This window comes from Notamacropus eugenii, chromosome 6 (assembly GCF_028372415.1).
Source record: "Notamacropus eugenii isolate mMacEug1 chromosome 6, mMacEug1.pri_v2, whole genome shotgun sequence".
NCBI classification, from domain to species: Eukaryota; Metazoa; Chordata; class Mammalia; order Diprotodontia; family Macropodidae; genus Notamacropus; species Notamacropus eugenii.
Window position 1 is genome coordinate 23,810,962 of NC_092877.1, and position 23,111 is coordinate 23,834,072.

General features: G+C 40.0%; 1 long non-coding RNA gene across 5 annotated transcripts in view; it reads right to left on the bottom strand.

The window, feature by feature from the left end:
• The window catches only part of LOC140510549 (uncharacterized), a 131,983-nt gene that overhangs the window by 4,928 nt on the left and 103,944 nt on the right, over window positions 1-23,111 (bottom strand). For 4 of the 5 annotated variants that reach the window (XR_011969279.1, XR_011969284.1, XR_011969282.1 and 1 more), the window contains 2 exons: window positions 22,851-22,970; window positions 13,858-13,908 (listed from right to left, as the gene is read on the bottom strand). This is a non-coding gene — a long non-coding RNA (uncharacterized lncRNA). The remainder of the gene's footprint in view (window positions 1-13,857; window positions 13,909-22,850; window positions 22,971-23,111) is intronic. The other variant, XR_011969281.1, reaches the window with a different exon arrangement.

Consider the following 23,111-nt stretch of genomic DNA (forward strand, 5'->3'; position numbering starts at 1 on the left):
AAAGCTATTCATCTCCAAGACTGACTCATCCTAGCTGGCTAGGGGGGCATCCCCAAATTGACCAGATGATTGCATCCCTTGCTGCTACACTTTGGTCTACTGGACAGGGATGCTGTGAGGATCAGTGAGCTAAGAGACAGGAAGATGTCTTGATCTCTCTGGATAAAAGGCAGGATGGAGATCCAAGGCGCCCACATAAACCTACTGGGGACTGAAGAAGCTGAGGTGAGATTATTTTAGAGAAGATGAAAATATGATGAAAGATGAGACTCTTCTAGGAAGAAAAGTCACCAGGAGGTCTGATCCTTGACAAAACTGCGAACGTCACAGAATTTGTTTTCTTTGCCTCTATACCTTTTTTTTTTTTTTTACTTCTGTTACTTTTCTCTTACCTCTCCCCTCCCTCCCCCAACAGAGTGTTAAAGCACTTTTTGAAAGAAATTTAATAAACCCCTAAATGTTGGCAACTAGATGGTGCAGGGGATAGAGTGCTAGGCTTAAGAATCAGGAAGCCATGAGTTCAAATTCTCCTCACTTACAAACTGTGTGACAAGAGAGATGATCCTCTCTTAGCCCTGGTTTCCTCATCTCAGAAATGAGAGGGTTAAACACCATAAAGTTCCTCCTCACAAGAAATCTATGATCTGATAGCCTCTAAGGTCCCTTCCTGAGCCATGATCCTGTAACTTTTATGTCAGGCCCTCCTTTATCTGAATTGTTCTCCCTTCATGAGAGGATGCCCTGAGCTAGTAAAGAATGGCGGCATGCTCATTCATCATATAGATGGTACCTGGTCTTGGTCACCTGTCAGGTAGTTTGGGAATCTGTGCTGGAATTTGGGGCCAAATCTGTGCCCTCAGTTTCCTCATCATCTTTGAGGGAGTAGATGTCAAGTTGGCTTCCCTTGCCCCTAAGCAGTGGTGGCACTCATACTCCTTAGGATCCCCAAAGATGGAGTTTTATTTATGAAATTCTCCAGACTGAATGAAAGTATGAGTGTACATTCATCCCTTCTCCCTTGTCCAAGATCCTCTCGTGTGAGGCAGCCTCCAACACCACTCAGTTGGTAGACCTAGACCCAAATTCCTAGTCATCTGGATTGTGGCTTGGACCACCCCTCATTCTAGCCATCCAGCTGCAACCAGTGAGTCTGTTACCTTGACTCTCCTGTATTCCTGTTCTCCAGTTCACTATGGAGATTATAGACAGCTGCAATATAACATCTCAGGACTCAGGTTCAAACCCTACCTCCGATGCTTACGTGCTACCCATGGGACTTTTAATCTCTATGAAAAGGCTGAACTATATGGCCTCTCCAGGTCTTGAGCTCTAGATCCGTGATTTCTAGATCTTTGTAGGACCCTGGCCATCCTCCAGAGCTATTTGGTAGGCAGGTAGAGCATACCATTTCTCAGCTGCTTGGTCTATAGAGGCGTGGGGTACAGTGGAAGGTACATGGCACCTGGAGGCAGGGAATAAAGCTGGGTTTGAATCCTGTCTGTGATACCTATTAACTGGAATCATGAGTAAGTCACTTCGTTTCCCTAGAGCAGGAAGGAATACTGAGGAAACCTTGGTTTCTCCATCTGTACAAGGGGACAGTAATCTTGTGGCACTTAATTGATGAGGTTTTGGGGAGCCTCAAATGAGATAAGGTACGTAAAGTGCTTTGAAAACCTTAAAATATTACACTAAACGTCAGCTGTTGCTAGTGACTTATTGATATAGTTTTTAAGTATCTGTCCTCTCCACAGCTCCATGAGGAAGTAACATCGAATATTGGAAAACACCTGGATTTAGAGTCCAAGGACCTAAGTATGAATCTCAGCTCTTGTATTTAAGTTACCATGGACAAATCACTTAACATCCTCAGGGCTCACTTCCCTATCTGTAAAGTGGAAGGGAGGCCAGACCAGAAACCCTTTGAGATTTTTCCCAGCCCTCAAGCTATGATCATTCATTTTACAAATGAGGAAACTGAGGGTTAGAGAGGTGATTCCAAGACCAGTATTCTAACAACCGCCCCCAGGATGCCTCCCACACCTGGTTTAGCAAAGTAGATGGCTAACTCCCTGCGTAGACAGGCAGACAAAGGACTTGTTTTGCATGAGCTCCGCAGGGGCCCTATCAGATTTATCAACCTCCCAAGAACTAAGGCCTTCAGAAATCCACTGCCCAGAGGATGTTTGCTTAGGGCTGCAGAGAGCAGTAGGCTTGGCCAGAGCTTGGCTGGGCCTTGGGGGAGGGGAGCCTGCAGCCTCCCAAAGAAATTTTAGCTTTTCAAACTCATTAAGCACTTCCGTTCTCTCAGTCACTGCAGTGACATCTTCTCCAGCGGGACAGGGTCGGCTGCAAAAGAGGCATTTCTGACTCATCTACAGCAGGCCGTATTTATTCAACTAAACATCCCTCGGAAAGCTTCACCAGAGGAGCTGGGATTTAAGGAAAGAGCATCCCCAGACAGACGTAATTTATATTCCAGGCTAATTCTTCACAAAGTCTTCCTTTCTCCTTGAAAAAAAAGAGTAATAATAACTTAAGTTGGCGTTGCTGTTTAGTAGGTGTTTGTCACCCCCTCTGCCTCTGAGCTCCAGGAGGTAGGAGGGTAGGGATACTCCCGAGATTTCCTCAGGGGCCTTGACTCTGTGTGTCAGAAATATAATCTGCGACACATCCCAGTTCCTTGTGGGAATTCACCTTCTCATTGATTCTAAGACAATGCTTGGATTTTTATGTTCTCCCATGGCATCATTGTAATGAAGAGAAATGCTTTTGGATGCCTGTGAGAAGGAAGGAGGTTGGGGGACAACGGAGGGGCAAGCATTCTCCCCTGGGGGACAGTAGGATAAATCAAGAGAAAGACAATCAGTGCTTCTGAAGGCTTCTCCTTTAGGGGGAAAGGGGCTCTTTCATGACCTAGTCTAGCACTAGGACAGCTGCTTTGTTGGCACAGTAGCCATAATGTGGAACCCCCCACACCTATGTCACCAACCTTAGCCCCCACTACCACTTTACATAAACCTTCCCTTCTTGCTGCTTCCATGTACATCCATTCATTTATTCAGTCATCGAATGAACACTTCTTTACTGCCAACCACGTTCCAGACAACGTCCTGGGTCTAAGTTTCATCATCAACATTGGCCTACCTGCTATTCCTTCAACAAAATACTCATCTCCTATCCCAGAATGCTCTGCTCCCTCATCGTAATTTCTCTGACTTCTTTCAAAGCTCAGTTCAAATCCCACTTTCTGAAGGAGGCCTTTCCCACCCTCTCCAGCTGCTACTTGACTTCAACACTGAGATTTCCTTCCATATACTTTGTGTGTTTATGTATATATGTAGATACATGTGCCTAGTTATTTAAATGCTGTCTCTCTCATTAGAAGGTGAGTTCCTTGAAGTTAGGGACTCTATTCCCCCCCCCCCCCATTTTTTGTATCTCCAGTGCTTGGAACAGTGCCTAACTTCATAATTGTTTATTATCTGGCTGCCTGACTCAAAGAACTTATATTCCCTTGTGTGGAAACAACATATAACATATAACAGATGAGCAAATCAGGTCTTTGGCAGACCTAATCACAAAAAAGGGACCAGATAATGACGTTTCCAATGTGAAGTGGGAACACTTGGCAACTCTGTAATGAGGTCTATGAAAGATCAACTTCCCTTACTTAAAAAATCTGTACATAGCATGGCGTATGGCATAGTGGACAGAGCACTGGACTAAGAACCCAAAGACATGAGCAAATTCTAATTCAGAAGATGACAAGCTGTGTGACCCAGGACAAGTTATTTAACTCCTCTGGCTCTTAGTTTCCTTATCTTTAAAATGGCAGGTTGGGCTTGATGGTCTCGATTTCCCCTTCCCATCCTAAATCTAGGATGTTCAGTAATTTCCACAGAGGTAATACTAGCAATGCAACACTAGGTGAGGAAGGAGTGCATTCAATCAATTCATCAATCAACAAATGTTTATAAAGTGCTTACTCTGTGCTGGACACTAGACCAAGAATGAAACAATCCTCTCTTTCTCTCTCTCTCTCTCTCTCTCTCTCTCTCTCTCTCTCTCTCTCTCTCTCTCTCTCTCTCTCTCTCAACATTAAATGCCTACTGTGTAATAGTCAGACACCATGCTAAGCACTGGAGATACAAAAAGAGGCAAAAGGCAATCCCTACTCTCAAGAAACTTACAGTCTAATGGGGAAGACTACATGAAAAAAACATAGCGATCTATATACAGGATAAATAGGAAATAATTAACAGAGGGAAGGCATTGGAATTAAGAGGAGCTGGGAAAGGCTTCCTATAGAGGTAAATCCCTATTCTCAATGAGTCTTGTTAAGGAGACAACATAAAGTGTATACAGAATAAATACAAGGGAAATAAATTCAAAATAAGAAGGGAAGGTATTAGCATTTGCAGGATTTGTAAAGGGTTCACATAAAAAAGGGATGTTTAAGCTTTTTAAAGGAAGAGATATTCTATGGGGTAGAGGAGAGGGAGAATGCATTTTAGGCATTAGGGATGGTCAGTGCAAAGGCATAGAGATGGGAGATAAAATATATATGGGCAACAGCAAGTAGAGTAGTTTGGCTGGAATAGACAGTATGCTAAGGGGTACAGTCAGCATGGAAAGGTATTTTGGGAACAGACAGAGAAAGACTTTCAAACAAAGAAGTTTGTTTACATTTTATTCTAGAGGCTACTGAGAACCATTGGAGATTATTGAGCAGAAGAGTAACACAGTCAGACCATTTTGGCAGCTACGTGGAGGATGCCCTAACTTAGGCTGAGGAGTCAATTGTAGATGTACTGAGTTCAATCTTACTTCTCACTTTTGTTGGAGAAGCAAGGTAAGTAATGGAAAGAGGACTGGACAGGTTCTAGAAATGAATGAATTTTCAGGATAGACAAGGAAGAGATGACAAGTGTGGGGGTCCTGGGAGGGCTTCACATGCTCAGAGCACCTCCCCTTCCAGTTGTAAAAGCTTTTGGCTGGACTTTGGGGTGGTAACAAAGAGCTTGTCAACAAGGCAGATGCCTGTCAATTGGGAAATGGCTAATGAATTTTAGTACATGAAGGAGATGGGCTATTACTATACCACAAGTATAGTAATCTGAAGAATCTGAAGACTGGAGAATCTGAGAGGATTTATATGAAGTGACATAAAGTGAAATAAAGCAGAAGCAAAAGAAAATGTATACACAAAGACTACAATGATGCAAATGGAAACAATAGCTACAGGAAAAAGGAAACTGAGCCTAATGTAATTCTAAGCATGTCCTTGAGGAAGACTGAGGGAGCTCTTTGTAGAACTGGAGGACTACGGGAGTGAAAACTCTTATATGGTGAAACTTTTGATATATTGGTCAGTTTTGTTAAACTGCCTTTTTTTGTCTATTTTATTCTTTGCCACAAGAACTTGCTCTCAGTGGAAATGAATGTGACAAACAGCAGGTATCATTTAAAGTTGTTTTAAATTTTAAAACACTACAATTATGACACTTTTGACAGTTGAATATTGTTACCAACTTTGCTGCTACTGCTGGCCATGGTGCTGAGACTAGCTGTGTAATCTTAGGTAAGCTGCCACCACCCTAACCTTCAGTTTCCACCTCAGTAAAATGAAGATAATAAGACTAGGCCTATCAACCTCACAGATTTATTGTGAGCATCAAATATAATAACGTATGCAATCTTCATACAAGTATGAGTTGTTATGGCTTCACAGTTTTGCTCAGGGCAGACCCTGGGGTGTTAGATCTGTCTCTCCTCATCAACATAATTCACGGATTCTGCTGTAATCATTTCGTTTTAGCTTCTCTACAGTTACATATACTATTAGTGAAATTTCTTTGGTGTATTGGGACTGAAAGTTTGCTTGGATCTGCTGGGTCTACAGCTCAGATCCATCTTCTCACAGGCAAACAGCAGACATAATATTTTTAATATTTAATTAAAAAGCACATACTACTACATCTGCCTGTATCATGTTCCTAAAAATAAATTTAGAATTCTAAGCCTTTCCAGCTATTCCACTTTTTGCCAAATTTTCATCATTCAAGGAGCTGTGTTTAAACATCTGTTGACTGCAGATGTTAAACAGTGTGAAAAATTCTCAGAAGCTGCCAAAATGCAATTAAAAGCACAATATTTTTCTTAGGAGCATATCAGGCTCCATCAGTGGAAATTCAGAAGATATAAGAGTGAATGGTAATTATTTTCAATAGGGGCCTGTTAGGCAGTATGGAGAATTGACTTTTAATTAAATTTACATTAAACTAACCATGCCAATGTACCCAGCCCTACTACCCTCAGAAAGGACATGTCTTCCTAAATGAACCAATAGACAAGATGAAATAGCCAGAAAGAAGTGCATCTTTTGGTCAAAATAATCTAGAAGAAAAAAAGGTTTGTAAGCCTCCTTACTTTTGGCAGGGAAGACTGAGCCAGAGACAGTCAAAGGTCAAAACAAAGTTGTGCCAACCTTTCTCTTCAACACCAAAAGGAAAACGTCTGACTTTGCTGCCAGGCTGAGAATCTGGGGTGTTTGCCCAGATGTAGCATTGGGAGAAGGTATGCAGGACACTGCCTATACATGCCTCATGCCTAGAAGATGAGCAGTTGCCTCAAATATCATTGACAAGGAAAGGAACTTGCACTCCAAAGTGAACATCCAAGGTTTCCTGTGGACAGAGTTGGTCCTATGACTGGACAGGGAAGGTGGCCACCTCTCAGCTTGGCCTCTACTACTTCAGAAGCCTGGGGAGCTAATACTTGACAATCTCAATTGCTCTCACCCATCCAAGGCCATGTTTCCCAAAACAAAGAGAGGGAGCAATCCAGGGCAAATTCAGTATGATACTCCAAAAGTATCCTTTTCACTGTCTTTTGCTTTCTTATTGAGACCTCTCACTTCAGACACTTATAGAACCATGGCATGCTTTTCCAGTCATCCTCTGCTCTCTGTCTTTGCTTTCTCCTTCTGTGCCCAGCCTTAGTGAGATCCTTGTTAGTGCATCTACATAGATCTCTTTAGACAACTTTCCTTTTTCCTCCTCATTGAAATTTATTCTCTTTGTACCTGCAGAATTTCATGTTTTAAATGCTCCCACCCACGTGGGCTTACTCACTCTATAGAATTTTAGTGCATAGGAGAGCTAACATTCTAGTAGGGCTTTAAGATTTCCAAAGTACTTTTCATTTTGTCTCACTTTATCCTCCCAATAACCTTGTGAGCTAAGTGCTATGATTATCTGCACTTAATGGATGAAAAGGCAGAGGCTGAGAGTGATTTAGTGATTTGTCCATGATCACACAGCTGGTCTTTGTGAGACAAGTTTCAAATCCTGGCATCTCCCTGATTAAAAGTCCAACAACTCCTCTTTTCTCTGAATCCTTTGAAATCTGTAGTAAAATCTAGAGCCTGTAGCTCTGTTGAGCTTTTCCATCCTTCTTTATCACAGATTCTAAGATGGAATAGTCTCTTCCTCCTCTTGTTCTCTTAATTTTCACTCTAGCAACTATTTCCTCCATCAATGAGAATTAGATCCAGATGAGAATTTCCTCTTATCAGTTAGTCAGCTTTGTAAAGGAGAAAAATTATCATTAAGGCAAGGAAAAACATTTTAGCTGCTCTGGTTTAGACAAACAGAAAGAGGTCCAGAAGAAACCCCAGCTAAGCAATGTCCCCCAAAACTACTATATTATACCCTAATGATAAACTTATGATCTATTTTCTGAATTCCTCATCTATTGCTTCTTTCTGGCCAGGTGGTCTGTAGTATAAGTTAATGGCATCTGTTTCTGCCTCCATGGATCTTCATCTGAATTCCCATTGCTATGTTTCATCCTTCTAGTGCTAGTGTTCCTATTACTTCATTCTCTTGTATCCAGCTTGGTGGATGTACAAAAGCATTTTTCTTCATCCTTCTCTGGCCAGAAGGCAGAAAGGAAGAGAAGGTGGCAAGCACTTATTAAACCTCTACTATATACCAAGAATTATGTTAAGCACTTTACAAATATTTTTTCATTTGATCCTCAAAACAACTCTGAAAGATAGGTGCTATTATGATCCCCATTTTACAGTTGAGGAAATTGAGGCCAACAGAAGCTGAGATGCCAAAAGTTACCCAGCTATTAAGTGTCTAAGGCTAGATTTGAACTTGGTTCTTCCTGACTTCAGACCCAGAGCTCTATACGCTGGCAACACTTATTGAAGTAGTGTAGAATTCCGAATCCCATTCTCAGACACCATCTTCTTGATCAGTTATTCACTTTTAAACATATTTTTTCTTCTAAAGTCCTTGTCTCTGATGGATAGTAGTGATGAAAAGATCAACAAATTTACTTCAGTTTTCTTACACAAGACTTTTTTTCTCTTTAGCAATGTTTAGAATATTCCTTCTGGCAGTATTTTTGTACCCATTTCAATCAATAGAAGTAGGTAGTAGTCAACAGGATTTTCAAATCTTGGGAGGTTTTTCTACCACATCCTGCCTCCATACACACCCTGGGAAGACAGCTCGCCCCTCTATTGTCCTCAGGTCAACAAATAGTTGCCTCAGTAACATTCAGCAGGGAGTCACCAACCAACACCACTCATCTTTTTTTTCTCCTGACCCATGTTGGATCATCTTTTATTTGAGAATGGCTGTAGATTCTCATCATAATTACTCAGAAGACATTCCTTACACTCACTGTCAGACAAAAATAACCATGGGGGACAGTTTAAAGGTCAACCCCTACAGTAGAATCCCTGCTTGTCCTGGCTTTTATAAGCAGGTTTCAAGTCACCCTAGATTTTTACTTCTGACTTTGGCATAGGCAATTTGCCAGACCCAACTTCTGTGAGAGAAAGAGGAGAAAGACTTAAACTGAAGAATAAGAAAGAGAATAAGGAACAGGAATGGTGAGGGTAATTTGGAACTGTGAAGTTCAAAGACTGAGTTTGCAGAAGAGAAATTCTAGAGCATTGGAGATGTTGAAGGGCCAGAAGGAGCAAAATGATATGATGATAGAGGACTCAGACAGAAGAAATGATAAGGAAAAGGAGAAAAGAAGGTTCAAGGAGAAGGGAGACTCAAGGGGAAAGTGTGTGCTATTTTGTCCTTCCCGGGGTGTTGTCTTGGATTTAAGTCAGAGATGCACAAAGTCATCAGCCTCACTCCCTCTTCTAGAGTCATCAAAGTCCAATGGCAATACAAAAGTGAAGATGACTGGTGATGGCCCAGGATGCACTGGATGACATTGGCATCTTACATGTATGACCAACCTCTAAACACCTACTTCAGCCACCTTCATGGTCATTGAAACAAATGTTCTCATCTGCACATTCCACCAGAGGAAGTCTTCACATGCTTGGTTGGGGTAGACATCCTCCTAACTCACTGACAGGTTTCAGGCCTGTCAGTTATCCTCAACCTGATGTAGTCCCTCTACCAACTGGCCACTGATAGAAAGACACTGAAGGTGGATGAGCAGCCCTGAGAAGGACTCAGAAAATCCTCATGCCAGAGATACTAATCCTCCTTGAACATCCCATACACCCAAGGAAGAAAAGAAAGTCAGGTGTCGGTGCTAAGGTGTCATTAAGATGAGATGGAGACTAACAACTCAGGACTTGAAGACCTCCACAAGTTGTCTGCAAAAATATTCTCCAGGGCAGCTCCTAGCAAGAACAATTAATTTTTAGGATATCACTTCTAAAAAGTAGGGAGAACAGGACCAGGTTACTATGACCTGCCTGGATCAATGTTTGTCTCTCTACCATGGCCAAGTGACTGCTACCTATGCTCAAAGTTCAAACTGATCTCTTTCCTAAAGGGAGAATGAAGTAATAAAAAACAAAGGATTTTAATGCATAAACAAAGCAGGAAAAGTATCTAGAAAGGCAAAAGGAAATTGTGACCTGTGTCAAAATGTCACACAGAGTAAAAAGGGATAAAAAAGGGGGAAAAAAGGGGACACTTAAAGTTAAGAAATAGATGGTAGGCTTTTCCCAAAGGGAAAAGGGCCAAAAGCTCTGTAGATGAAGCAATTACTTAGACTTTAGGAATGATGATACAACTTCACAGGTATGATCAGATAGAAAACTATTCAGTGAGGTCAGCCAACAGTCTTGCTGAGAGACAATAAGAGCCTGAACAGTGTGGAGGGAGAGAAGTGGAGAGATGAAATAACTATTCTGAAGAGAGGTATGGGGTGAGAGAAAGTAAAGAATTAAGGATGGTGACTATGGTGTTATGTGACGGAATGATTGGCACTATGGAGCTACCTTCAACCAATATAGGGATGTTTAGAGAAGGAGTAAATTTGCAGGGTGAGAGAAGATATGAGTTCTGTTTTGGATATGCTAAGTTTGAGGTGCTTATAAGAGATCTTGGTGGAGCTGTCCAGCAGACAAATAGAGATAGACCAGACTAGAGCATAAGAGATTCAGTAGGGCTGATATTTAGATTTTGAAGTCACTTGCAAAGAGATGATCATTGAACTTATGATGAGGAGGAATAGGGAGAGTTACAAACAGAAGATGGAGGCAAGAACAGATAGCCCAATGAATTTTAAACCATGGTCCTGTAGCAATAGTGTCCAGAGGCATGAAACCTTGAATGTGTTCATGTTCCTGAGGAGAGCTAAGAACAACCAGAAAGTAGGGGAGTGGTAGGCATATTGAGGAAAAGAGAAAGATCAAATAAAGGATAGGGTCATTGTTAGGGGGTGCCTGGGATTATGACACCTGATAATGAAGAAATACACAGTTGTTCAATTTTTATTTTGCATGTTTTCTCTTTCAAGGAGAATATTTGGATTAGAATGGAAAGAATAAAAATGTTTACTAAAGAATGGATACCCAAAATAAGTAGGAAATGCAAGATTAAAAAAGGATAACAGTCTTGAATTCCAAAAAAAAAAACCAAACCAGACAGGGGAGGAGGAGAGGAATCTGCAACTATATGCCAATGAACTTGACTTTGATTTTGAGCAAGATTCTAAAAAGTAGTATTAAAGGAGTGTCTAGTGAGCAGCTAGACAAGGAAGCAGCAATCACAAGGAGGCAACATGGCTTCATCATGAACAAGACATGCATAACTGAAGTCACTTTTTTAATAAGTTAAAATAAGTTGGAAGAGCAGAATTCTGTAAATGTAGCATTTATTGGTGTCCCACTAAAGCGTCTGACAAAGTTGCCCATGCTAATATTGTAAATAAGATGAAGAAATAGTGGCTAGAATATAATACATTTAGGTGGATTTGGAACCAGTTGCCTAGATAGACCCAAAGAGTTTTCACTACCAAGTTGCAAGGGGGTCTATAGAAGAAGTCCTTAGCCCTGGGCTATTTAAAATTTTTATCAGTAACTTGAATTAAGACTTACATGGAATGCTTTTCCAATTTTCAGATGACACAGAACTGGGAAAGAGAGCTAAAATGCTGGATAATAGGTGTCAGAGAGATCTTGACTGTTTAAACTGTTGGGTTGATGCTAATCAGATAAAATCTGATAAATCCAACATCTTACACTCAGATTAAAAAAATCAATTTCATAAATACAAGGTAGGGAAAACATGGCCATTCCACTATTTATTTTAAAAGGATTTGACTGTTTTAGTGGGTCACAACCTCTATATGAATCAACAGAGTGATAAGGTAGTCTAAAAATCAATGCAACTTTTAGGCTACATTAAAAAGGCATATTGTTCAGGGCTAGGGATATAATAGTCTTTGTGTATACTGTTTTGGTCAGGTCACATCTATTACTATTTTCAATTTTTGGACACACTTCCCCCATTTTGGCCTCAGTTTCTTCTACTTCAAAATTAGAGGACTGGATAGAAAACCTCTAAGGTCCCTTCCAGCTCTGGGCCTATGATTTTGCGAAATCTTTCCACCTCCAAATGAAAGCCCTTTAAATACATGAAGACAGCTTAAGTCTCTACACACATGAGCTACCTGAGTAACCTTGGGCAAGTTACTTCCCTTTTGTGGACTCAGCTTCCTCCTCTGCAAAATGAGAGTCTCTGAGGCTCTAATTATCAATCAATGAATCTGTTCATGATATCCTGAGCTATTGGAAAGTCTTGCAGACAGCCCATATATAACAGAATAGATTAACTCATGGGAACCAAACATGGAAGAAACTATTTGGCTCCACTTTCCATAAATGAAATGACGATGAGTCATCCATTCCTGAAAATTAGGCAAAGATGTGACCTAACAGGTGATGATTTGGGTGGATGCATGATGTTTCCATTACCATTCAGAAACAATAAGTTCTCAGATGGCTGGCACTATTTTGAACCCTTTACACATACCAATACCAGGAGCTTGTGAGCAGGGAGAAATGGGATATGTCTACCTGTTTCAACATGCTTAAGGTAAGATATTTATGAATACCTGTATTTCTATATGGTCCAGTGTAATGAAAGGGATTTCAACTATGTCACATGTTATATTTAAAACATAAAACTCTCAAGTCACCTGAGTATTCCTTTGAGAAACCCACCAGGGGATTTCCAGTTGTGATTACTTCCTTCTCTGGATAAAAGATGAGCAGGGAGGTAATTTCATTAGATTTCTAAATCTGACCATCAATCACTTTCAGGAGAATGAGAGTGGAGGAGAGAGAGAGAAGGGAAAGGACATATGGAAACAGAAAGAGAGACAGAGACAGACAGAGAGACAGAGACAGACAGAGACAGACAGAGAGACAGAGAGAGACAGAGACAGAGAGAGAGAGAAAGAGAGAGAGAGAGAAAAGAGAGAGAGAGAGAGAGTGTGTGTGTGTGTGTGTGTGTGTGTGTGTATGTGTGTAAAGAGAAGTCAGAGGCTCACTTTTCACTTTCCCAGCCGTGAAGTAAGCAGAGCAGTCTGTGACCTCTCCAGTGCTCACGCTGACAAATGTCTTGAGGATGAATTAGATGAGGTGAGAAGATAAAGAGCAGCAGTGTGGAGTAGCAGACAGAGGGCTGGATTCAAGAATCAGGAAGACTTGGTTCCAAAACTGGGCAATCATAGACAAGTCACTAAAGCTTTCTAAGTCTTAGTTTGTCCATCTGTCAAATAAGAATCATAATACCTTTGAGCCCTGCTTTTGTGGGTTATTATGAAGCTTGAGTGAGACAGTATATGTATAACTCTTTGAGATCTGCAAAGTGCTATAAAAAGTCAGCTATTACTGGCAGTGACATGGTCAGAGCTGCCTTTAGGGAAAAACAGCAGCTGGGTGGTATAATAGCGAGATTACTGTACTTGGAGTCAGGAAGACTTGAGTTCAAATCCTGACTCAGACTCTTACTAACGGCATGACCTCTCTCAGTCTCAGTGTCCTCCTCTGTAAAAGGGAAATGAATAGCACCTACCTCACAGGGTTATTGCAAGGATTGAACAAATATATAAATTTCAGCTATTATTATGAAGCAGCAAGACCAACCACATGGCTGTTCCAGTAATTCAAATGAAGATAACTGGGATCGGAATTAGAATGGTGGTTTTATTGAGACTCGATTTGCTGCTAGGATGAAATTCAAGATCATCAGCCTGATATTTACAGCATTTCACAATAGGGCTCCCATCCACCTTTCCAGTAATATCACATATTACACTCATTTTTGTTCCACCAAACCAGCCAGCTAGCTTTTCCTTCTTCTTGGAATTCCTCTCCTTCCCCTGGCACATGCCATCTGCCTCTTCACATCCCTAACTTCCTTTCATCCTCTACCCAGGTCTTTCTCCCATCTCTAGCACTCTCTTCCCCTTGTGAATACTCTCTGTTTACTAATAGGTGTATATGATATATCTCCCCTCCTCCACCTCTTAAAATTTCTTGAGAGTAGAAACTGGTTCATGTCTTACCCTCAAGGAGTTTATCTTCTTTTAAGTGAGATGTACACATAGATCATAGATCTAGAAAGAAGAAAATAAGTATTTACTAAGTGCCTACTATGTGTCAGCCACTTTGCCAATGTTATTACATTTGGCCCCCGCAACAACCTTGCAAGTAGGTGCTATTATTTTCATCATTATTTTATAGTTGGGGATACTGAGACAAATAGAGATTACATGTCTTGCCCAGGATCACACAGCTAGATTTGAACTCAGGTTTTGCAGACTCTAGGCACATCTCTCTATCCACTGCACCACCTAGCTATCTAGACTTCAGAGGCCATCTAATTCATTTTATAAATGAAGAAACTGAGGCCAGGGAAAGTTAAGTGTTTTGCCCAAGGCCACACAGGTAGTGTTAGATATAGGATTTGAACTCAGTTCCTAAGACTCTCAAACCAATGCTCTTCCTATTCAGTCATTCACTGATGAGCAGAATATAGTCCAAATTCAACCACCAACTAATTAATGAGACTTGAGCAAGTCTCTTCACTTTTGGGTCCTTAGTTTCCCCATCTGTAAAATGAGGAAGTTGAATGTGATGACTTCTGTGGTCTCTTCTCCTTCTGGATTTATGATCCTAATACAAGGTACAAGATTCTGGGCATAAAGAACAGAGCCTGGCAAAGTTCTCCAGGGATATTTGAGGAGGGGGACCACAGTTGTAACTAAAGAGACTTATGGTTTATGGTGCTAAATTTTAGGGGGTAGTCACAGTCCTTCAGGATCCGAAAACAATGGAACTTGAGTTAAAATAGGAAGCTACAAGACAGAGCTCCCCCCATCCCATCTCCATCCCCTCCAGGGGCCAGACCCCATCTCAACTGCTCTTCAGTTTGGCCACTTCTCTCCATCTGGACCTACCTCTGGTGGTTTACATTTCAAAAAGCTTTTCATCTATGCCCTTGTCCCAGGTGCTAAAACTGACAATAATCATGCTGAGGGGAAACCAAAGGTCTCCCCTCTATGATATCTCCAAGGTTGTACTGTGGGTTACAGATAATCTTTGTACAAAGCTCTGTGAACCTTAAAGCACTGTACAGAAATGTTGACTACTATTAAACCCCCAAGGGCACAGGGGTGGGGCACGGAGGTATAGGCATATGCTCCCCAACATGGCTGCCTTCCTGATGAATCAGAACACTGGCAGAATGCCCTAAATGCCTATGTAAAGGAAAACTCCCTAGACAACTGGCTGTCCAAAAAATAATAATAAGGTACAAACAACACATTTTTTATTTTAATGTGTTATTTTTAGAATAAGGGTAATATTTATTTAACTCTTACCTACAAAAACAATAACCAGCTCTATTCATTCCATTAGTACAATGAACTCCAATGAGTTTATTAAAATGGGGCCAGAAGGATAACATAGCATCAATATTGTAATCAAAGTAGAATAATACAGCACAATAACATGAATTTTACATAAATCTTACATTTTAAAAGCAAGAAGTAAATAGTAAAATCATCTTTGTAACCAAGTGATTTCAGTGGAAATCTGCATTATTATTAACATTTTCTCCATTGCTTTCTTAATCCAGACAATCAACAAAACAATATATCAAGCCCTGATTTGTAGCATTTGCCAGTTTCTGAAGTGTAAATGCTCAGGCTGAAAATTTAATAATTCACTCTCAACAGCCAGCTCTAGCTGGCTCCCCTGCACATAGGTCATCTCTCTCTCCACTGAGAAGCTTGTTTCTGTTCAAAATCAGCAGGGTTGAGGCCAGGCTTGCATTCGCTGGCCTCACAGTCATGATCCATCTTTCTCCTGAAATAACCCCAGCTCACTGCTGCCTTTGCACCCTGCAAAGGTGACAGTGACTCATCTCCTGGCTCACCTGTTCCCCACAGTTTCTCTAGGCTCCCCATTAGCTAGTAACAGGGACACAGAATGATGCTATGGGTCCAGCCTGGGGAATCAGCAAGTGAAACATGTGACCAAGAAGAATCGGGGCACAGGCCAACATTTTTACCCAGCAACACTGGTCTTTGTCCTTGATCATGGCACCCCATCTCTAATTTCCCTGCCTGTTCACTGGCTTTCTCCCATACCTAAGATGTTTAGCTCATTACTTCTGCCTCCTAGTTTCCTTCAAGACTCAGCTCAAAATCTTAACCTTCTACATGAGGTCTTTCCTGGTCTTTGAGTATTTGATTTTTTTGTTTTTGCTTTTACATAACAAATACTACATGAGAGGTAATAAAGTAAGACAATATAGCAAAATTAAAATACAGTGACCTCACCTGAAAGTACACACAACATCTCACATCTGTAGTATCCCTCCCCTCAAATGTTCTATTTTTTTAAATGTTTCAACTAATAGAAATTTATTTTCTCTTCCTCTTACCCTGTCCCCATGAAAAAAAGAAAAACAAATTTCTTGTAACAAATATGCATCATGAATCAAAACATTTTGTCACTGGATATACATGCACATGTTTTACATATATACATATGCACATACACATACATACATATATGTACAAAGACACACCTACATACATACATATGTTCCTAGATGGTCATTGCAGCTATTATAGCTCTTCTAGCTTTCAAAGTTTATCTTCACAATGTTGTTATTATCTAATTGTTTTCCTGATTCTGCTCTATTTCATTCTTTATTAAATTATAAAATTCTTTTAAAACTGTTCATTTTTATGATGTGAATATTATGATATAAGTTGTTCTCCTGGTTCTGCACACTTCACTTGCATCAGTTCAACAAGTCTTTCATCCAGTTCCTCATTTCTTACAGCACAATAGTATTATGTCACATTCATGAGCCACCCCTTAGCTATATATATATATATATATATATATATATATATATATACACATATGTATATGTATATATATATACACACACATATATATGCCTGTATGTATACATATATGTGTGTATACATATATACACACTTATATGTGTGTATATGATATATGTGTACATATATACATACAGATGTGTGTATGTGTTTTTTACATAGTCTTTCTTTGATCTTTTTGGGGGTACAGCGGTGGCATAGCTGGGTCAAAGTTCATGTACTGTTTAGTAACTTTTGTGTATAATTACAAATTGTTTTCTACAAAGATTGTACCCATTCACAGATCTGCCAACAGTATACCAATGCATCCGCTTTCTCTATACCTCCAACATTTACCATTTTCCTTTTTTTTGGTCACCATTGCCAATTTGATGGGTGTGAAGTAGAGTCTGAGGGTGGCTGTAATTTTCCATTCTCTAAACAGTAGTGATTTGGAGCATTTTTTCATATGGTTGGATTTCATAAAGCCTGGATTTCTTCCCTTGAAAACATTATCAACTGGGAAATGACCCTTATCTTTAGAAATTTGAATCAGTTACTCATATGTCTTGGAAATGAAACCTTCATCAAAGAAACTTGCTGCAAAGACTTTTTTTCTGATGAATAAATTACTTCCCCTTTAATGTTGGTTTTATTGGACTTATTTCTGTAAAACCTTTTAAGTTTTATGTAATCAAAATTATGCAGGGATCATCTTCATCTCTTGTTTGGTTGTGAACTTTTCCTTTATCTGCAGATTTTATAGGTAATTTTTTCCATGTTTCTCTAACTTACTTACGCTGTGACCTTTTGTATTTATGTCACATATTCATTTAGAGGCTATATTGGTTTAAAGTGTAAAGTGTTATTCTAGATCTAATTTCTTCCACAGTACTCCCCAATTTTCTCAGCAGTTTTTGTCAAAAGTAGCTGAGTCTTTGGATCTGTTAAATACTTGAGCACTAGCTACATTTGCTTCTCTATGTACTATATTTAATCTCTCTATTTTGTTCTTGTTCTTCAGTTGTTTTAGTCACGTCCAACTTTTCATGGCCCCATTGGGGTTTTCTTGGCAAAGATACTGGAGTGGTTTGCCATTTCCTTCTCTAAGTCATTTTACAGATGAGGAAACTGGGGCAAACAGGGTTAAATGATTTGCCCAGGGTCTCACAGCTAGTAAGTGCCTGAGGCCAGATTTGAACCCAGGAAGACAAAAGTTTTTCTTACTGCAGACCTGGCACTTTCTCTACTGTGCCACCTAGCTGCTGCTTTATGGTTTTTTTTTTTTAGCCAGAACTAATTTGTTTGGAGAATTAATACTTTGTTTTTGTTTACATGTAATTTTTTAAAAATTAAACATAAAAAAAGAAAGAGTAAATACTTTGTAGTATAGTTTGAGATCTCTTGTTGCTGGCTAGGCTCTCTTCATTCCCTCTTCTTTTCATTATTTCCCTTGAGATTCTTGATCTTTTGGGCCCCCATATGATTTTCATGATTATTTTTCTTAGTTCTATAAAGTAATCCTTTGGTGGCTTGGTTGGCATATATTCTGTGCTATACCCTCCAAGATTATCTTCCATTTACTCTGGCTATATCTTGTATACACTTTACTATTTTCACATTATCTCCCTATTAGAATGTGAGCTCCTTGTGGGCAGACTCAGTTTTTACCTTTTTTTGTATGCCCAGTACTTAGTACACTACCTAATGTAGTGATTGATGGATTGACTGACTGGGAATCAGTACAAATTACAGCTGGAAGAGATCCTACTCATTCAACACTCCCATTTTATTGTGGGATGGGTGGGAAGACTGTAGCCCAGAAAGGCAACAGCTAGTTAAGTGGCAGTCAGAATTTGAACCCAGCCCCTCTGAGTAACCTAAGTTCCAAAGCCTTTATTGGTAGAAATCAATGCCCTGAACCTTCAGGAGAGGTGGGGGAGGAGAGAGGAGAAGTTCTCTCCCAGAGCTGCAGGCTCTTCTTTTACTTAACTTCTCTTGAGTCTCTTGGGTCCTATGTCACTTCCAGTACTCCTGGCTCAGATGAATGAGCCAAACCCACTTCAGGTTGTTGAATAAAACTCTAAGAAGTCAACATGGGAGGTGCTGACAGTCTTCCTCATGTCCTTATCCCCAACTTGCTACACTTAGAGCCTTCAGGTGAGTCTCCTTGGATGAGATCTAAGACTCTCTTGGTTGGGTTGAGTTACCCCACTCACAATGAAAGCTCCTTCCCTCTGTATTGTCTGGTATATATTACCTGATGTATGGTTTGTGTTTTGCTATCAACTTAGATAAATGAGTTTCTTTGTTATTTCCTGTGGTATTGGTGGGAAATGGTCAAGCTTTGGATATAAAGATTGGGATCCTCTTTTTGCCATTAAAGAATAGAGATCAGAAGTTTAGCATGAACCTTAAAACCACATCCCCCAGACCGATGACATTTAAGGGACCAGCTAGACATAATTTGAATCTGGTACCTCCTCTCCCCCTGCTCCTTGCTCTGAGGAGAGTAGAGCAGTCAAACTTCTGGCCCCAACCTCCTGACAGAAATTAAAGTCTTCCTTGGAGGAGGAGGCTTCCCTTTGAGCCACACAATGGTCCTCTACCCCATGAGGGCAGACAACCTCACTACATCTGATTCCAAATCCAGTGACCTTTCCAATGCATGATGCAGGGATGGAATTGAAAGAAAAGAGAAGCTGTTTTGTAGCCATCATGCCAAGGAATAGAACATCCCTTCACAATAGGTCCACACGTGCCAGGACAAAAAATATCTCACCCTTGATTCTTTTTCTGAAGTTTGTTTTTTTTCTTCTTTAGGATCAAAATACCTTCCCCCATTGCCATTTTTGTTTATCTACAGTATGAATGTTTGAGAAGTGTGGCACAGAGAAAAAGCATTGACTTTGGAGTGAGGGGATCAGAGCTGCAATCCCATCTCCAATGCTAATTACTTGTGCGACCTAGGACAAGTCTCTTTTACCTCCATGGGCCTCAGTTTCTTCATCTGTAAAAATGACCAGATGGTCATGAAAGTCACTTCTAGATCCATTACCTTTTTTAGGGGAAGGGAGAGGTCTTGATCTGTATAGTATCAGGTTAGGGAATTCCCAGTATGGAAACGCCTTCCACCCCCTGAATCTTTGATCCTACCTTACATTTATCCCCAAATGCCTGAGCATGACATGAAGGTGACTCTAGAGTATCTGTATCCCCAGCGTTTAGCAGATAGATAGTGCTTAATAAGCATCTCAAACTATAGACCATTGGAGCAGTTTTCTTTACTGTTTCTCCCAGAAAAGCTTGGATTATTGGCCCAGTTATAAACTGTGCATCTGTTTTCCAAGGAACAGGCCAGCCAAATTTAGAAGAGTTCATTACCAGGTGGGCTAAAAAGATTTTGTTGTGGAATGTGCCCCCACCATTGCTATCAGCTGTTGCAACAGAGCTCCAGAAGAAATCTAATAAATGCTTGTTTATTGAATGAATGAATGAATGAATGAATGAATGAATGAATGAATGAATGAATGAGATAGTAGAGGACTGAGACCTAAGTTCATACCTTTTGTCACACTTACTAGCTATGTGGTTAATCGCTTACCTCTATGGGTCTCCTTATCTGTAAAATGAGAGGACTGAACTCAGTGACAACTAAGATCCCTTCCATCTCTAAATCTGTGTTCCTATGATTGCAACCTCAGTTTTCTCAGCTGCAAAATAGGGATAATAATAGCACCTATCTCCTCAAGATTGTTATGAGGATCAAATGAGATCATCTATGTAAAACACTTTGGAATTTTTTTTTTAATTCAATTTTATTTTCAATTCTGAATTCTGTCTCTTTTTCTCTCCCTCCCCTCCCCCTCTTCCACCCATTGAGAAGGCAAGAAGAACAAAATCCATTACAAATATGTGTAGTATTGAAAAAGAAATCCCCATATTAGCTACATTCACCCCCAAAAAAGAAATTTTCTTCAGTTTGCACTCTGAGCCCATAAGCTTTCCATCTGGACGTGGGCAACATGGTTCATCATGAGTGCTTTGGGATTGTGGTTGCTCACTGTGTTACTCAGAGTTCCTAAGTCTTTCAAAATTGATTATCTTCTCAATATTGTTGTTACGGTAAAAATCGTTCTCCTGGTCCTGCACAATTCATTTTGTATTTGGTCATATAAGTCTTCCTAGATGGCTTTTTCTGAAGCCATCTCCTTTCTAACTTCTTTCAGCAAGCACAATTGCATTCCATCACAACCATATGCCCCAACTTGTTCAGCAATTCCCCAGTTAATAGGCATTCCTCCAGTTTCTATTTCTTTTATACCATAAAGAGTTGCCATAAGTATTTTTTATATTCTTTTATCTCTTTGGGGTAAAAACCTAGTAGGGGTATTGCTGGGTAAAAGGGTATAATGATAAGTTAATGAGTTTTGAGATATAGTTCCAAATTATTTTTCCAGATGTCAAGCCAGTTAACAGCTCCACCAGCAGTGGACTAAAGTACTTCTTTTCCCACAGCCCCTCCAGCATTTGTCATTTTCCTTTCTTGAGAATTTAGCCAATCTGATGGGTGTGAGGCGGTACCACACCAGAATTGTTTTAATTTTCATTTCTATAATTATTAGTGATTTAGATTAAAACTTTTTTATACATCTATTGATAACTTGGATTTCTTCTTCTGAAAACTAACCTATTCACATCCTTTGACCATCAATGGGGAAATATGTTAAGCACTTTGCAAACCTTCAACTGTTGCTTTTCTTATCATCCCTTCGATGTAGTTCCCAGTACCATCCCTCAATCTTTTGATGAGTTATTTCAGCTGTAACTCACAAACACCATGTGCTACGCCTCAAAGGGCTTGTGAGCTACAGCTGTTAAGGGAGTTAATTCCCCCACCAATGAGATCCTGGATTTTCTGAAGTTTGGAAGTATTGGCTTATCATGTGGACAGGATATTTCACGAAGCATTTAGGTTATGGGTCATTCAAACAAATGCGTCATAAGGCATGGGAGTGGGTTTTCCTCCTTCCCCAGGGATCACTAAGCAGAAATGTCAGAGTGTAGTGAATGGTCCTCACCTCCTCCCTCTCCCTGCTCCCCCCCAAAAAAGAGTTTCCTTGTGTCCTCAGACAAGATGTCGTTAGTCGTCAAAACCTCCATCTGTGCCACGGGCAAGACGGCACGTTCCTTGTGTGAAACGTGTGCTTTTAAAATGCCATTTGGCACCAATACACAAAAAACACAGAAATTAGCTTAGAGAAAAGGTCCTTAGAAACGTGGCTATTGACGTCCTTTAGGGGTAGGCAAAGTTGACTCATGAAAACGCCTCCTAAGAGACATCCTTTCTTTAACTCCAACTATCACACAATTGAGAAGGATGCACATGGCTTTGATTTTGTCTTGTCCTCCAGCAATTTTTCGTTTTTTCTTGCAGAAAATGTATTCACAATACAAAGTGTTCCTTTGCTTCATAAACCCACAATCTGAGAATTCTTTTTTTTTTTTTGGTGGAGAGCAGGAAATTGATATCCTATATTTTTGCTATAGGGAATTCCCAGTATGGAAACTCCCTGTGCCCAAATATCTGTCTTGGGGACTTACCTGAGGTCTCTGAGAAGTTGTGACTTTTCCACAGTGATACTGCCAGTAAGGGTGAGAGGGAAGATTTGAATCCAGGGTTTTATGACATTTCTAACTACTATGCCTCAATGCCTCTCTTAATCAAAATATTTATCAAGTACTTACAATATACAGTGTATCTGTGTAAAATCAGAGGAGCACAGATTTGGAGCTGGAAGGAACTTTAGAAAGCACCTACTCTGGGAATTATACATATATGTATGTATTGGGGGAGGGGAGTGTTATTTACTTAAATGTGTTTACATTGTTTCTTTCCCAGGATACAATGTAAGCTCTTTGAGGAGAGGGACTATTTATTTTATTTTTCCCAATCACCCAGCAGAATTCATGGATCAAATGCTTGTGGACTGGTTAATTGATCAAATGGAGAATGTTTGAAGATTAAGAATCTATGTAAAATATAATAAGATGGTTTCACACTTTTATAGTATTTTGCAAATATTATTTTAGCATCACATTACCTTCTTTATCCCCCTCTATTTTGGAGAGGTCCTACATGTAATTTACTATACCTTAGATTTCCAATGCACCAGGGTGGAGAGAGGAGTGAAACAGATCAAGACTGAAGTCCTTGGTCCCTGTAGTGGTTTGTAATTCCCTTCCAAGTCGAGGATGATATGGTTTCCAGATTCCTTAAAGTCATTTACAATAAGAAATTAGGAGCCATAAAGTATACAGCAGAACCGTTTTAGATAATAAGAATAATAATTAGATTATAAGCCCCTTGAGGACAAGCACTGTCTTTTACCCTTTTTTTGTATCTCCATCACTTA